Source organism: Adiantum capillus-veneris, chromosome 2, assembly GCF_014529385.1.
Source record: "Adiantum capillus-veneris isolate H3 chromosome 2, ASM1452938v2, whole genome shotgun sequence".
In the NCBI taxonomy this organism is placed as follows: domain Eukaryota; kingdom Viridiplantae; phylum Streptophyta; class Polypodiopsida; order Polypodiales; family Pteridaceae; genus Adiantum; species Adiantum capillus-veneris.
The window spans coordinates 115,229,568-115,247,111 of NC_140932.1; the positions used below are offsets into that span (position 1 = coordinate 115,229,568).

Genomic DNA, 17,544 nt, shown 5'->3' on the forward strand with positions numbered 1-17,544 from the left:
AACATAGGGGTATATTATGTAATTGCAGGTTAGCATGTCAAAATCTTCAAAAAAACTTGAAAGTCTTCCCTGCTTGTTAAATAGACACTGTGTCACTAGAGGATCAAGTATGGACGTTTGCATAGCTATAGCCTCTGGAAGATCTCTCATAAGACACCTGAAGTCAAAGAACACATTTCCCAATGAGACCCTTGTAGGCGCACATGCACTAATAATTAGCAAAGGGGCAACACATACCTGAGATAGATAAAGAGCACAGTATCACCAAGCTCAATGTTTGGCGTTTACAAGCATACTTGTGTCTTGAGGGAATATGTCACAGTACACCCCATCATCCTCACACATGGAGACATCCACAACCATTTGGCTTGTACCTTTTGCATAAAGGAGAGAGTTGGATGCTCTTAATTTTTTTTCTTGTTTTGTAAGGATAGCATCCGCTGACATCATGTCTTGCTCCCTCTCAACATCCTTGCCTGCTTTGATATCCTGGGCCTTTCTTGTCTCATACTGATGTGTAACATATTCAATGAAAATCCCTGACTTCTTTTGCTGTCTGGAAGGGGGGAGAATTTGGAAGGCCCTAAGATCCTCACTAGGAATAGGCTCAAGAGCCTTATCAAACTTGTACCTCAGCCTTGACACAAGCACAAAATCTTTGCTCATGAGTGTGACCCTGTGAGCAAATGCAGCTGCAATGTAGCTGTCATTCATAAAGTCTATTAGGAAATCCCTAGTAGCCTCTTGAAGACACATCAAGGCTTGAGATTGCCACCTTACTGAAACAAAGGTTTTGATATTCATCATGCTCACAAGTCTATCTGATATCTCTTTGACAACTCTCATGGAGGGTAGCTTTGGAATAAGAAGACAAGCAGACTTCTGTGCTTTCCTTATCTTCCTTAGAGATTCAACTTGACAATTCAATATCTTCCTAGCAGTAGGCCTCTGGCGAGGTTGTGTAGGTGGTTTCCCTTCTTTCTTCCCAACCTCTAGATTGATTGATTCTTCTTGGTTTTCATCATCATCTTTCTCTGAATCTTTTGGAGCTTGGTAAAATTTCCTTGCAGTTTGCTTTGTCCTTGCCATTTGATAGTCGGAAAGTACTTTGTCCTTTGCCACAAAATTTGCCAAAACAAGGCGGGAAGTTCAAGAGACTCTCCTCAGATATCCTGAACAATGCCATAAGAGGTCCCCCCACAGTCTGTAACAACACAATATCGCGCCGTGCGGAAAAGTGAAAAGAAATACTGTAGGACGCGATAAGAGGTACTCCCAAATTCTGGAAGTGCTCACTATCGCGTCGTGAGGGAAGTTGAAAAAAATTGCGGCAATTGGAGAGAAAATCCCACAGAACGCGATAGTAGGTATTTGCAAAGGTTGAAACTACCCGCTATCGCATCGCTCGGGAAAATTAGATGAAATAACGCAAAAGGGGGTGTTCTCAAAACTTTTAACTCCTCAATATTGCGTTGTGTGAGTCGATGAGAAAAATGCAACAGAAAGATGAAAGAAGCGATGGTGGAGGATGCTGGAGGTACGAAATGACGCGAACGTGTTGTTTGGGGGAGGTGGAAAATGAACACGTGACATGAGCTTTTTATACATCCGACCATCCCTACAGTGTCCATTGGAATTATGCCATGTGGCACGTGTCAATAACGATCACTTTTGACTCCTTATATAAGCTTGATCTTGTCCTTTTTCGTGTTTTATTTCTCGTTTGTGCCGCATGATGCGAGAATCCTTAAGCCTAACCTCTTCAAAGCTCTCTAGTTCTCTCACTTCAACTCTATTTCACAGCTCTCTCTCCTTATCTATCACGCTGGTCTTACATGACGCGAGGGTGGGTGTTTGCATAGTTTGCATCATTGCACTATCGCTTCGTTTGGGTTTTATTGCCATGTTCTTAACCAACTGCACGACGCGATAGCCGTAGCCAAAAGAGTGTGCCTCGTGCCTCCATCGCTCCATTTGGGTTTTGCTTCTAGGACCTAAGCCTATGCACAAAGCGATAGGAGTATTTAGCAGGATCTTGCTCGTGCCTCTATCACTCCGTTTTGGTCTTGCTTCCTTGCCTTAAACTTTTTCTCAACCAAATCATGAGTGAAGGTCGTGAAGAGATTTTAGAGGAGAGCCTAAGTGAGAAGATCTTGGTTGCTGTCATGGATGGTGGTGACATGGAAGTGTACACCAAGGCATATGAAATATTCAATCCTTTGTTTCATCTTGTAGTTATGCTAGTTAGACAAATAAAAGGACTTTTTGTCAGAGGAATTCAAAGAGTTTAAAGAGGCAGTTGAGGGTAAGTGTTTGGTGTTGGATGGCAAGACTTATTGCCATCTAATTGAATTTACTACCAACTCAATTGAGAAAGGCAAAGTAACAAGGAGGTTAGGAATATTTTCTAAGAAGACTTCATTTATTTGTCCATCGACCATTTTTTGTCAATTACATTCAAAGCCTTGCAACCTTGTTCCAAAAGAAGTTGCCTTTCTTTTCTTTTTGTTCCTTAAAGTTGATATGCAAGGCAAAGGTGATGAAGTGCAAGATAAAGACAAAGAGGGAACAAATACAAATGTTTCCACAGTCTTGCAGCTTGAGAAAAGTGAAAATATAGAATAGGAGGAAATTGATGTTGCAATTGAGGAGCATGAGAGTTCAAATATTGATGTGGCTCAATTTAGAGCTAGTATTGTCATTGATGAGTCCATAGAGGAGGTAGAGGTGTCTGAGGCCTCCCTTAATGTTCCAAATCTTCCCTACTTCTATATCAATGGAAAAGAGTATATCCCTCTCCATCATATTCAATGTCTGCTTAATATGAGGGAGGACTACTGTATTGCAACCATTTCTGAAGCTTCTGAGGTGGCCAAAGATTTCATTGACACAGAAGAAGAGTCAAAAGAGGAGTTTTTGACACTTGATCTTCAAACATCCGATAAATTATTTCTCCCCGCTCCTAATGCACTTGCTCTATGCATGAAAAGAGTGGAAGAGGAGAAACCTACGCTCAAAGATGAGGATTTTGAGAAGAGATTTGTTGAGCTTGGCATCCAATATTTTGGTAGATACTTTAAGCTAAAGGAAGTTGAAAAGGACGTTGGCATAAGAGAGATGATTGGATCATGCAATATCCTTCAAGAAAAAGTTATTGCTTGCCAAGGATGAGTTGCAAAAGGTAGATTTAGTTTCACCTCGATCTCCCTTCCTAAAATCTTCCTTTTTTCAAGTTTGTTTTGATTACTCACTATTTCTTGTTTTGCAGATTGAACTCCTTGACAAAGACAATTTTCTTGGGAGAGCTAAAGGCTCAAGAGGGAAAGCAATAGAGGGCACTTCAAGAAGGGATGCCTCCTCTCTCAAAGAAGATACAATTCCCACATGGAATGTACTACCTTGGCAAGAGGGACTTAGCAGGGAAAGTCTCCTTGCATTGCACATAAGGCAACTAGAGAGAAGACCTGGAGACATTGAGGCTGCAAAAGAACGATTCAAAAATGCAAGGTTGAAAAACAAGGACTACTTGGATAAGCGACATCGGCTCATGAGTAAAACAATTGACAAAAGTGACTGGGTTTTAATGTATTATAATAACCTTGATAACCGACACACAGTCATGCGTAAGTTCTTAAAAAGATGGTTTGGACCGTATGTTGTAAATCATATGCATGAAAATGCTACTTATAACTTGTCTAAACTTGATGGGATAGAGGCAAAGGTTCCCATTGCAGGGAAAAGAATCAAGGTGTTTAAGAGAAGAGAAGAGATTGGCCTAGAAGCTGCTAAGGAAGAAGAAAACACAAATGACAATCAAAGTGAAGATGAAGCTGCCAGTGAAGAAGAAAGCAAGGAAGATATACAAGAGGACTGATCTTGCAAAGATCAAATGTGGCACATACCGGAGGATATGCAAGTTTTTAGAGGGTGGATGTCATGATGTGACATGTACATAGTGGGAACGAGTGCTAAGAAATTAATGCTTGACTTTGAGATGCATGAGAATATTTTCCATAATGTACATATGCATTTCTAAGTACTACCACATCCTAATATTTATCTTAAGGGTAACCATATATTTTTACTTTCTTGCTAGTGGGAAAAAAGTGTTGGTGCTTTTATTCTACCCTCTCATTATTATCTCATACTCTAGATAGATCCTATAGCTAATGTAATTCTTAATATAAATACCTTTTATATGTTTTTCATAATTTTCTCATATTTCTACTAGTAGGATTTTATTTTTATATACCTAAAAGAAGAGGAATCTACTATAGGAGAAGTGGACAAGGCTTCAAGGGCCATCTCTATAATTCAAAGACAACTTAAGACAAAGAAGGCACTTGTCCTCACCATTGAATAATGGGGATATGGAACGTTATAGTTGCCGAGGTGGAAGTGCTAGAAAAAAATGGAATTATTCAATGGGCAAGTGGGTGATGACTCAAGGAAATGGGGCCTAATAATCCATGTGGGGGTGTGGACTACATGCAAAAGGAAGGGCTATGGGATCTAAGAGAAGACACATAAGTTCTCTCCCTATGACCAATAAGTATGACCCAAAGGGCTTGAATGGGGTCACTCATGGCTCTTAAACACTCACACACACTCAAAATCAGTACTACTAACTTTTTCTAACTTTGTTAACACCATCACTAGCTTTTTCTACCCTTGTACAATATCACTAGCAATTATCACCTACTTGGATCCTAGCTAAGGTAACCACCTACATGGCTAGGGGTATCTTTTAGGCCTAGTCATCATTTGGGCATCATGCAAAAAACCAAGGTGGTGGGGAGAAGGCTTTATCATCACTGCACCATCATCTTTGAAAAGATTAATTGGAATTAGCACTTAATCCCACCCTAGTCAAGATTCACCTTCATCTTTAAAAAGAGCCTTCTTCTTTCTTGAAATTCATTCAAGAGGGAGTGAGAGGATTCGTTTGCCATATTAGCCTTTAGCACCTAAGGATCGACTTCCCCGACAGCATTGCCGTGATGGACGTCTGCATCATATCTTTTTGGTACTAACATAATGTCAATATGCAAGGAAGTGACACGGGATGCGGCACGGAGACTTAATGAGATCATCACTCTCACTAAAGTGAACCTAAAGGACTATCCATACATCTGCAATAGCAAATCAACCACTTCCTAGTTCGAAAATCAGTCTATGTCCAATCTCACCACTCTAGGTCATCACGCCTTTTCAACATCCAAACAAATTCGGAATGCAACATAACTTAAGGAGAGGTGTTACAATACCTAAGGGTACATTCGTACCAAATTTTGTAGTGATCTGGGAAGGTACATAAATCACGATACATCACCAAAATGTACAGAAAACTGAAACATAACTACACGGAAAGGTCCCCTTCAAGCTTAGAAACACTCTTCCAAGGTCAAAACATCAAAAAATAACCATTTAAGACCTCAAACCAATGCGTTTAGCTCACAGTTAAACAAAAAATCCTTTCCAAAGATTTTGACACCCATTCCGTTTACACTTAGACAATAAAGCAGCTAGATGTAAGTTTAGTGCTTAGTAGATGTTATGTAACTCATGGTCTATATTTTTTACTTTGATCACTTCTTTAAAATCTAAGTGGAGGCGGAAGCAAAAAATTCCACCAAAATGCCTGTCTTTTCTCACTGCAAAAGTCTTCTAATGGCCCCCCTTTTGTTGAATTTGCTTAAGACTCCAAAGGTGAGCCCCTCTTTGCATGAGAGCATAACTTGATAGATTCTTAAGGATTTTAAAACATGCATAGATTAGAATTATTCACATATATGATATGTGGATATGATATGAAAAAATAGTTTAGTCCATACATAATTCATGGAATCTAAAATAGTGTCATCTGTATATAAATATAAAACATAAAAATAATATATATAAAAATATTGGAGAATCAAACGAGGGGCCCTCATTTGTTTTCAATAATGTAGTTTTATTTACAAGAAGTAAGGGATCATGCACGTAGAAAATACTAATTTAGTAAAAAGGAATGGTTGGGTGAAAGGCATTTTTGTGATTTTTTCTTGGAGTGGATTCACACTAAAATTTAGAGAGGCTTGGATGAAAAGATTTATTTTATAAAGTAAAGAGTATGCACAATGGCAAGAAAAATTGCGGTAATGGAGAGTCAATGTACATAACATACTTAGGCAAATAACGTATACCTAAGTATAAATATTTAACTACTAAAATAATAATGATAACACTCTATATTTAGGCTCTCCATACAATGAAATATTTGCACATAAATGGATCACAATATATTTTTATTTTCAATTTTTTTTCATTTTTTTGCTCAACTAGCCCTAGCTAGCTGAGGAATTCTAAGGAGATTTGGGGAAAGTCCCCTAACTCACACACACTTATGTATAATAAAAAGGTGAGGATAGCAAAAGTGTTTAGGTTATTTTGGTAGGGTGAGGTAGCTCACTTTGGTAAATATGGATAGGCAAAAAAACGGTTATCAGTAGGTCTCTTGAGACGACCCCGAGCATGGATAAATGAAATGGCTGTAGAAATCCTTCACACTGCAATGTGGCACGGGTGGTGTGAAACCCCAAGGAGAGTTTTGGAGCACCGTGTAGAGGAGTTCAAGAAGCCTTGGCTTACAAACAAGGAAACTTGTCTTATGCAATAAAATTCAGCCTATGGTATTGCTTCAAAAAGCTCCTAACTGCTGGTATCTCACATAGCGGGAGCATGCAAGAAGCAGATGACTTGCCAGAGGGTTAGGGTTGCTTGTTGTAGAAAATTATACTGGTAGTGCTAGTCCCAAACCTAGAGTAAGTGTGAGACGCATCTAGTTTAGACAATTGACCATATTTTAGCACGAAGAGAAGAGCTGGTGCACTTGCAAGACAATGTTAATAGGCACCTAGGTACTGCTATTGGACAAGAAATCATGTACTATGGTGCACTAACTAGCTCTGCGAGCTGTGGAAGTGGAAGGACCGCAAGATGGTTATGTGCTTCACAAAAAAAATAATGGTGCATGCACCTGAGGAAGAGAAGAAAGCATAGCTTTAACCGTGTACTATGGTGCACTAACCAGCTCTGTGAGCTATGGAAGGGGATGGACCGCAAGATGGTTATGTGATTCATAAAAAAAAATGTTACACTCACCTGAGGAAGAGAAGAAAGCATAGCTTTAAGGTAAGCAAGAGAAGCACGAGGGAAGCTAAGCGAGGATATGATAACTCAAAGCTGAAGAGGGGTTGTGTTTTTGCATGAGCTTGGAAGAGAAGATCCCACAGAGATGGGAAAGAAGTTGATGTGGGGTGTCAAAGAAGCTGTGAAGTTTTGGTACGGGGTGGCACCATCAATAGAAAACCTAGTGCACACTTTGGAAAGAGGCAAAAAAGAAACGTTAAGGGTTGATGTTTATTTTATGCAAGCGAAAAGAAGGGTGCAAAAAAGGAAGGGGAAATCAATAGTAGAGGCATAGGGGGTAAACTAGAAAGGATATCAAGAATGGCAAGTGATACATCTAATATTGTTGAGTGAATAACTCACATCAAGCATATCATGTCCTTGTATAACTACCCTTACCTTGCTATCAAGTACCACATGCCTCCCAAGCACGCCTTGTTATTTCTAATGAGTCCCAACCTCTTCAATTGAAGATTTTACATCATGCTGACGATGATACTATGTAAAATGCGTAACACTATAAGAATTTGTTATTTCAAATCCTATCTTGTCTTTATTGTGAAGGTCATTTCTATGTTTGACACTTTATTTGATTTGTAACAAGGTATGTGCACGCATGTGTTTCTCTTTTCAAGTACAAAATGCTTGCTTGCTTCAACTTTTAACAATAAACCCTTGGTAGTCAACTTAGAGACATTATAATCATCAACACTATCTTTGATAGTTTAAACACCATAACATCTCCACTAACTTCATTAGTACTCAATAGTGGGTGCACATTTGATAAGGGATTGCCCTATACTACAAGAAAAAGAAGTAAGTCGAAAAAGAAGTTAGTCTTACTACTGCTCCTAAGGAAGTTTCTCCAATAATAATGTGACTATGCAAGATCTTGACCATGTTCCCTCTTATTCCCTAGATTAGCAAAGATGAAGATACTCTTTATGTTGAAGGGATTGAGGATCTACGTCCCCCTAACCAGCTTGATCCCCTCTTTAAAGATGATTTGAATCAAGAAGGTCTAATTAATTGTGATAATATGACCACTTCTCCTCTCAAAACAGTTGTTGAGCATGGACATGCCTCTGAGGATATGTATCCCATATTGGAAATATCAAGAGGGAAAAAGAAAGCAATCAAGACCCAAATAGGGCTTTGGTTTCTTTTACCAAACCTTCTAAGAGTTCAAAAAAGTGAATTTTAACAAATCAAGTGTTTGCTCTCTAAACATTGTATTTTGGGTCTACCTACTACTCGGTCTATTCATACTTGTTAGATAGAATCTTTTTCGGTTCCAAAAATAACCCCCCTCTCCTCGTCTAAATGCCTGCATTTCCCTCGCCTGCCCCCATGGCTCTCCTGCGTGACAAATAGGCCATGCAAGACAGAAGCATGGCAATCCCATGCAGCACTAGTTGCACCAGATCGCATCCGCACGGCAGCATGGCACATGCTCACAGATGCTCCGACGAAACAAATGCTCATGCTAAGAGGGTGGTAGGACCAACTCGTCGGCGGAGCAAATTCCCAGTCAATAAAGCTGCTACTGAACTTACACTCATGCGTTAAGAGAAAGAAGGAGAGAGAGCGGCCTTGTCTTAGTCTTTGTCGATGCTGTCTAGATCATGGCTCTGTGAAGGCCTCGCCCCTCGCCATAGCTACTGGATGCACAAGTCGGCACACTTGAACCTAGAAGGAGAGCACTGCGAGAAGTTGAGCTCGGCGAGGGCAGGCATCGAGAGAGAGCAAGACTGAGTCCTGCTTCTCCCTGACAAATGACACCTTGCATCAGGAATTTGTATCAAGAATTTGTTATTTGATTTCCCCCGCTCTTTACAAGAGGGAAATCACCTACTCTGAAATCTAAAGGAAATCTCACAGTATATGATTTGACATTACACTAATTCTGGAGCAGATGTCATCCTATTTTTCGCTCCACTTTCTTTTATTAACTAGAATCTTACAAGATTCCTCTTGCTTCTCTATATGCATCATCCTAAACTTACTTGAGCCTACGCACGTAGGATGTGTCATGACGTGCACCAGATTGCAGGGTCGACCATCTCGCCCCGCTTCATGCCCTTCACCTCACCTTGCTCCTGCACGCATCGTGCTCATTGCTTCTGCTCTGGTTTTCGAACCCTCACACCGTTACGCTATCTTACCCCTTGTACCTGGCACCTCCCACCCATACTGCACTTGCATCGTCCTCTTACTTGAAAAGCATCATTCACAATTTCGTTGATGAACTTCTGTGCGGCTATGGATATCAACCTCGTTGCTATTGATTTGCATGGTTTTGTTTCTTCTTCTGTTGCAGAAACAACTAAATCAATCATAAATATGTCCTCTCGATCCATCCCATTGTGCCGCCCACACACCCCCACATTACGTGTTGGCCTGGCTTGGAGCTGTGCACGACACATATCTTGGACACACACACACACACACACAGACACACACACACAGAGAGAGAGAGAGAGAGAGAGAGAGAGAGAGAGAGAGAGATCTTGAAAACACTGATAGAGGCCTCTATCCCACGAGGAGCAAAGAGAGAGAGAGAGAGAGAGAGAGAGAGAGAAGAAGAAGAGAGTTTTAACGTCGCAGGGAACTATTCCAAAAGACCTTAAATATCTATCCGACCAAGAGAGATATCTCCAAATACTACATGTGGAAAGCAAGATTTTTTTTTTGTTTTTTTGCCTTCCCTTTTTCTCTTGAGCCCCAAGCTAAGGGATCTCTTTAGATTCTATCTAATGCAAATGTTGGTACTCCGTATTTTTTTTTGGAAAGGCAGGCATTGTTATTGGTATTCATGGAAAACTTTTAAATTCGGTACAAGATGTGTGGGTAGATACCTATGACTGATGGCGGACAAAAGAAAATTGCCAACCTATTGGCTCACTTTTGTATTTATAAATGCTTCTTGTTTTTTCTCCTTGAGGAGGAGGACTTGGCTCTTTATTGCTATTCTTAAGGGGCCTATGATCTCTGGTGATTTCAATATGATTACGGCTCCTTCTGATAGATATGACCAAATGGGAAAAGTTATCTCTGGTAAATGAAAAGTATGCATGAAAAGAACTGCTTGAATCCCATAACCTACAAGATGTCACCATTAACACATGTTTTGCTTGGTCTAACAATCGGAAAGGGATTAGACGGACTCTGTATTTCTACTGACATAAAAGGGAATTTTCTTGATTTTGAGGGTAGATAGACCCTTCGCTTTTACTCTTAGATCACATGCATGTTATTTGCTCCCTTAAAAAGGATGATTCTGTCTTAGAGAAGGATGGCCACATCTAGACATGTTCCTACTCTATCTTGCACTTTATGTAGAGATGGCTAGATCAAATTGATCTTGATGAGTATTCTACACATGCCATTACTAGTGACTATACAATTGTTCACTATGAGAACATGGAGCCGGTTTTCACAATCTAAACTATTCTATCTTTTGGTATTGGCTTGTAGCTAGACATGCTACTTTTCTTCATATATGTATCTGAGTATACCTCATGTTTGTGCTACTATCTAGAGTACATATAATCATGTGGATAGTCCTATTTATTTTGGAGTTTTATATTTTATTCTTGGTGTATACTTTGGGGATGGGTATTTTTGTGATTAATTTAAATGTTGGATTGGAGGTAATAGGCTACTAGAGACATTAGATTGGAGATTGGTGCACACTTTACTTGTCTTTTGTGTAAAGTATACAAAGATACTCTATACAAAGAAATCATGAATATATCGTCCAACTATTGGTCATTGGGTCTTTCCCACTTCCATTACACAGAATCTCCCCAAGATGCTTCAGCATCTCCAATTAGCATCTCCAATCAACCCACGATTTAAAACCATTGCTAATGGACATGATTTGACCTCAGCACGTAGGAGAACAAAGACTCAAGCTTAACCACTAGGCTATCAACTGTGCTGCTCTATGGTTTCCCCTCAAGCATTAAAAAAAAACAATCTCTCTCCCCCCCAACAAACCTAGCCCCCCTACCCTAGCCCAGTACCCTTTCTCCTTTACCTTTCTTTTCCCCACCCTTTCCTTTTCCTTCCCCCCCCCCCCCCCCCCCCCCCCCAAACACCCCACCCCACCCCCCAAACTAATTAATTAATAGGTTTGTGAAAACAATGTTTTGGCTCCCTACTCGTCCAACTATTGGTCATTGGGGTGTATATACCTGGGTCTACTGCGCATTCGTTAATTAATTTTTGCCCAAGATTCCTTGGACTTCTTAAGTTTAAGCATTGCAGCGCTGCACACGTTGTCCTTGTCCTGCTCCGCAAGCAACCTCCCCACTGCCCTGACAGTGTCGCTTGGATTGCATGCATTAGCTCTCAGTGCTACTCAACCATGCGCCGAGCATCCCTTTTCTGCACGCCTTTCAGACAATGGCAGAACTCGCGTTCCGAAGTGCTTCTCCTGCCCCGCACCGGCTCTACTGGTCCACGTCCACCTCCCCCAACCTTTCGCAACCAACAAACCTTCCCGCACACTCTGTGTCTCTCTCCCTCCCTGATTCCCAGATTATCACTATGCAAGGTATCGCGTTGCAGTATCCGTATGCAGACCCGAACTCATCAAAGGCCAGCTCTCAGCCTTGCCATGGACAACTGGAAGCACGCAACAGATAAAGCGGCACGATGCTGTGTTTTCTTCTCCAACAGCAGGCAACAAAAAATCTTCGACTCTCTCTCTCTCTCTCTCTTCGTACTTCTCTTCACGCATGGCAGCGCTATCTCTCTCTCTTTCTCCACGTACAGTCCAGCCCTTTTTCTCGTCAAACGTAAGTAGCATCTTTAGAGATACTCGTTAAGTCGAGCTGCTTGCAAAATTGCGGCAACATACTGGGTCTATTCTCGAAGTCATTAATTAATTAATCCAAAAGATTCCTTCCCTTTCCCCAATTTCGAAGGCAAAGTCTCCCCTTGCTGCTGTTCCCACGCATAGCGGCTTCTTCTGCATCTTCTCGATGGACCCCTCTCATGCAACGCAGCCCAACATGGCGTAGAACCTCTGCGCAGCTACCACTCCCATCCAAGCCGTGACTGGCTTAAGTGCTCATCGAAGACAAGCTCCCCCCTTGCTCTTCCATGCCCGTAGGCTTGCGTCCACCACCCCTACCCCTACCCCATTCCCCCCTGGCTGCGATCGACCACCCTTTGCATAGACTCAATTTGAGGCGGTTCTGCATCCCCCAAGTCTGACCTCTCAGCAATGTGCGCATCCCACAGCACACGCCTCCAAGGCGCCATCACCTCTTGTGCAACTGCCTCAGTTGCGCGTCCCCTTGCAGACGAACGGAGAGAGAGAGAGAGAGAGAGAGAGAGAGAGAGAGAGAGAGAGAGAGACACCATGTCCTCTTGTGCGATTGCCTCAATTGCACATCACTTGCAGACGAACGAACTACTCGTCTTCTTCCCCTCGCCCAAAGATTATCGCCCCTCTTTCTGTCCATGCGCCATGCCTTAGTTTTTTGCAAATATCCTAGTCTTTTAACTTAACTTGGAGGCAAAACTTAACTTTTTGTTTTTCCCTTGGCCAGGTACAAAGCATCTCTCTAGATTCTATATAAAAGAAATTAAAAGGTCGTTTTCGGCACTATTTCTGTTGCACAATCCACAAGCTATGGTGTAGAAAATTGTATTGAAGAAAGAGAAGCTTTTCTAAGAAAAGGCTAAAAAGCCCTGGATACAAAAAACAATGAATGGGCCGGACAAGGGGCCAACAAACCTACTTCTTAGGATTATGTTTCTTTGCCTCTCCTTTCTAGATATTGTTTGGTATTGGTTTGCACGTCCACACTTGGATGATAAAAAGGTTATACTATTTGTCTTTTTTTATTAGCTCGCGCATGCACGTAGACACACACACACCCCCAAGAAGAAGAGAGTTTTAACGTCGCAGGAAATCACAAGAGACCTTAAAGATCTATCCAACGAGGAGAGTTGAACTCAAGACTTCTTATTCAAGAAGGAAATAGCATAAAGAATCTACCACACTTGGGTCATAGAAAGGTTATACCATTTTCCTATTTTTATTAGAACACGTACGTGCGCACACACACACACACATCCGAGAAGAAGAGAGTTTGAATGACGTAAGAAACTATCCCAAGAGACCTTAAAGATCTATCCCACGAGGTGAGTTGAACTAACTCAAGACGTGTTATCCAAGAGGGAAATGGCATAGCCAATCTACTACACTTAGGTGATAGAAAGGTTATACCATTTTCCTCTTTTTATTAGCACGTGCATACACACACACACACACATCCACGAGAAGAAGAGAATTTTAACGTCGTAGAAAACTATCCCAAGAGACGATCTATCAGACGAGGAGAGTTGAACTCAAAACCATTTTTTATTAGCACACCTACACAAACACCCGAGAAGAAGAGAGTTTTAAGTCGTAGGAAACTATCCCAAGAGACCTTATTGGACGAGGAGAGTTGAAGTGAAGACCTATTATTCAAGAGGGAAATGACATAAGCAATCTAGTACACTTGGGTGATAAAAAGGTGATACTATTTTTCTCTTTTTATTAGTACACACACCACACCACCACCCCCCTCTCTCACACTCACACACACACACACACACACACACACCCCCAAAAAAAAAAGAAAAAAGAAGATAGTTTTAACGTTGTAAGAAACTATCGCAAAAGACCTTAAAGATCTATCTAATGAGGAGAGCTGAACTTTAGACCTCTTATTCAAGAGGGAAATGGCATAAACAATCTACGGCACTTGAGTGATATAAAAGTCATATCATTTTTGGCCTGCTGAAGAAAAGGCCTTAGTGTTGGGCGTCCTTTGACGAATGGCGTCCACGTGGACGGCCAATAGGTTTTTAGCTTTGTGTGAAGGCGGGGGTTGCAGAATGACATGACCTCGATGTGATAGAGGAGGAAAACGAGGGCAGGCCTCTTCTACCGTCGCGCACACTCACAGATTGTGACACACATAGGCTCTCTCTCTCTCTCTCTCTCTCTCTCTCTCTCTCTCTCTCTCTCTCTCTCTCTCACCCAGAAACCGGACGGCCCGCACCTTCTTGCATCAGTCTGGTCTACAGCTTGCCCCTTTCACCCATTATAACTTGGTCGTCAAATCCTCCTAATTCGAAGACTTCAGAATCGTAGCGTCGATGCAGCTTCTCTAGCTTTGCTTGATTAGTGTCGATTTAAACCGTTCAAGTACCAAGGTCAAGGTTGCTACAAGCTATGTAGCAGGCAATGTTGTTTCTTGAGCACCTTTCGCACGTCGACCTGCAGATATCACAGTACATCTAGGGGGTGTTGATTATTAATGGGGACTTCTGTCAACAACTGGCTTTCCTTCTCGTTGTCTCCTTACTTGGCTATAGAGGAAAGATCCCCTACGGAGGAAGCTGCATCTGTCGCTCATCATAATGCTATGCATGGCACAGGAGGTGTGTACAGAGGCGCTCACCTCAACCTTTATCAAAGCAGCGATCATGATGATCATCAACACCAACCGCCAACTCAGTTGCATGCGGAAAGTTTGAGCTCTCCTTTGAGTTCTGCCTGCTACAGTAGCGGCTGCACATCCGCTTCCTTATGCTTTGCTTATTTACCTGCAGAAAATCACGAATCCTTCACCTCTCAGATGCTTGATATTGCTTGCATCAGGCCACATTCAGCAGGCACCAGCAGTCATGAAGCTGTCATAGAAGTTTTTCCCAACTCGTCCTCTTCATCTGGTAAGCATTCATGGTCGTTTAGCAATTTCTTCTCCTCATTTATCTGCGTCAGTGTAAGTAGTGACTCCCTGAAGTAAGTGTAATTAGTCACTCCTTGATCACGCTTCTTTGAGCCTTAATTATTCATGTCTCTTAAATGAAGACATCGAACATCCACAGCCCCTACCAACAATCTGCATGGAGTTTTCTTGCTTCCGAAAATCGATTATTACCTTTGCGCGTTGCTTCGCGAAGCTCCTTCACTCTCACCATGTTTTCTCTTATGGCCTTTTGTAGTTATCTCTCGCATACACAAATCTGTCCTTATGCCGGCTAAGCTAGTTTACCTCTTGGCTGTCCTGCACCTAAGGTTAGAGGCAACTCGTGAATTAAAGGGACTTAGCAAGTATTTGTACATGCAGAATGGCCTCACTTTAAAGCTTTGGAGCAGTTTGCACCTGTGCAGCCGCACTACCTGATGAACACAGGTTTGGTAAATATGGTAGGAGGCAACGGCGATGCAGGCTGCGATTTAGAAGATCGTTACGATCCTCGTCAACACTATTTCCAGGCAGAGGCAACAAGTCATCCGAGTAATATATTGGCTCTACAGAACTTTGGTGTGCGAGTGAAGACAGAAGATGGGCCTAAGTTGGAAGACTTCCTAGGATCTGGAGGGCCAAATTATAACCATGCAGGAAATGAAAGCATGTACTATCATCACCCTCATGACCATTCCACGCTGGAGGTTGGGATCAACATCAACTCCATGCCCTTCCCCACATCATCATCTTCATCACCGTCATACAAGCAGATACCCCCCTCCATCCATGTTGTGGGAGCTTCTGGACCACTCTATAACCTCAATGCAGACAATCTACCCCAGACAAGAGCAGTTCCACTCCTTGATCATTACGATGTACAGTCAAGCAAGTTTCTTCACTTGCATGGCCATCAGCCCAATCCCACGGCTAACTTTCTTCATTTCCCACCATCGCTGCATCCTCAAGCTCCTTTCGTGGTTGACAATTTGTTGACGACAAGCACTGTTGCAACGAGACATGGCTCCATGGTTATGGAGAGTTGAGGAGTGCATTAACGCGGTGGAGAAGGCGTGCGAGTTTACGTTGCTGTCACCTGACGCTTCCGCCAGCTCGCGTGTGGTTGCAGCTCATCTCTCTTTCAAAATCTGACAAGAAGCCCTCTTCTCGGCATTGCCCAGCTCTGCCTGCCACAGTGCAAGCTCTCTCTTCGCTACACACACGCGCGCGCGCATATCCACATGCCCTTTCTCTCCAACATGCACCCGTCTAGAGGTAAGCACAATTTCATCAGATCAGGCAAGCATATTGGCATTTTATCCCCACGCAAATCCTACATTCTTGTTGAGTTAAATCTTTTCAAGCTTTAGACTACCTCTCTATCCAAAACTTGTACCTTATTTGTATGTCTTTCAGCTGCTCAGCTTAGCTCAATCTTCTTCTTGATCCTTGTAGACCAAGATCATCATCATCATACAAAGCCAATTCTGTATTGTGTGCTTTTCAATTCAGCTGTATGACAAATTATGGATCCTTAATTTCAACTCAAACCAATTGAAACAGAAATTCTAGTGGCCACGGGGGGCTTCTTGCGGCTTAATCTATGCTAATTTGAACATTCTGGAGAGATATATTGGGAGCTCTTGTTAAGAAGGGCACTTGATTTAAAGATGATGGAGATGGACACAAATGGAGATGACGAGGTGCGATCAGAGGAAAGAGCAATGTCTGGGCAAGGAGGTGGTGCAAGTGAGGAAGGGGTGCTGTGCTCAGGGGGTGCGAGCGATGAGGGCTTTGATGACGAGCTGTCTATGCTGCCGCGCCACACCAAGGTCATCGTGATAGGCAATAATCGAACAAAATCTGTTCTAGTTGGCCTGCAAGGAGTTGTGAAGAAGGCGGTTTGCCTTGGAGGCTGGCATTGACTGGTACAATGCCATGACATTATATCTCATTGCATTATCTTGGGAAGATCTGCTTCTGCTTATCTGCTTTGCTGTGTTGCATTGTCTTGACAGAAAAACAAACATCCCCCATACCACCTCTGTCAATCTTTGAAGGCCTCTCTCTCACACCTGAATTCCACATTTTAATTTTCATGTTTAGGGTTAGATTTTATTATGCCTTTGAAGTAAGCATTCTCTCAGCTGCATTCATCTTTAAACAAAAAATTACTAATCATCTCTGCAGGCCAACGTGACTCCTCACCAAACGAAAGAGTTGGTGCTCTTGGGCACCAAACTTGGTCAAGTACACATATATATGTTTAGTGGTGTATCAACTATAAATAGATAAGGTACCCATTACCAAATCCCTGAGCAATCAATATATCTTATGCTAATTTACATGAGTGGTCAGTCGAAGCTAAACTTCTTGCTAACATTGGACTGAACCCTTCCATACATGACTCTAGTTTATGGAGTGGTAACCCTCTATAGAATCCTATGTAACCCTCTATGGAGTAGTACCCCTCTATAGAATCCGCTTACTCGCCAACTCTATCTCTGTGTTCGCATGTAAATACCACACATTGCAGGCTTAGGAACCCTGGAGGTAATAAATCGATTCACACACTCTCTCTCTCTCTCTCTCTCTCTCTCTCTCTCTCTGT

General features: G+C 42.0%; 1 pseudogene; it reads left to right on the top strand.

The window, feature by feature from the left end:
- The first annotated feature begins 14,498 nt into the window (after positions 1-14,498).
- LOC147463429 (uncharacterized) lies at positions 14,499-15,991 on the top strand (annotated as a pseudogene).
- Positions 15,992-17,544: the final 1,553 nt, after the last annotated feature.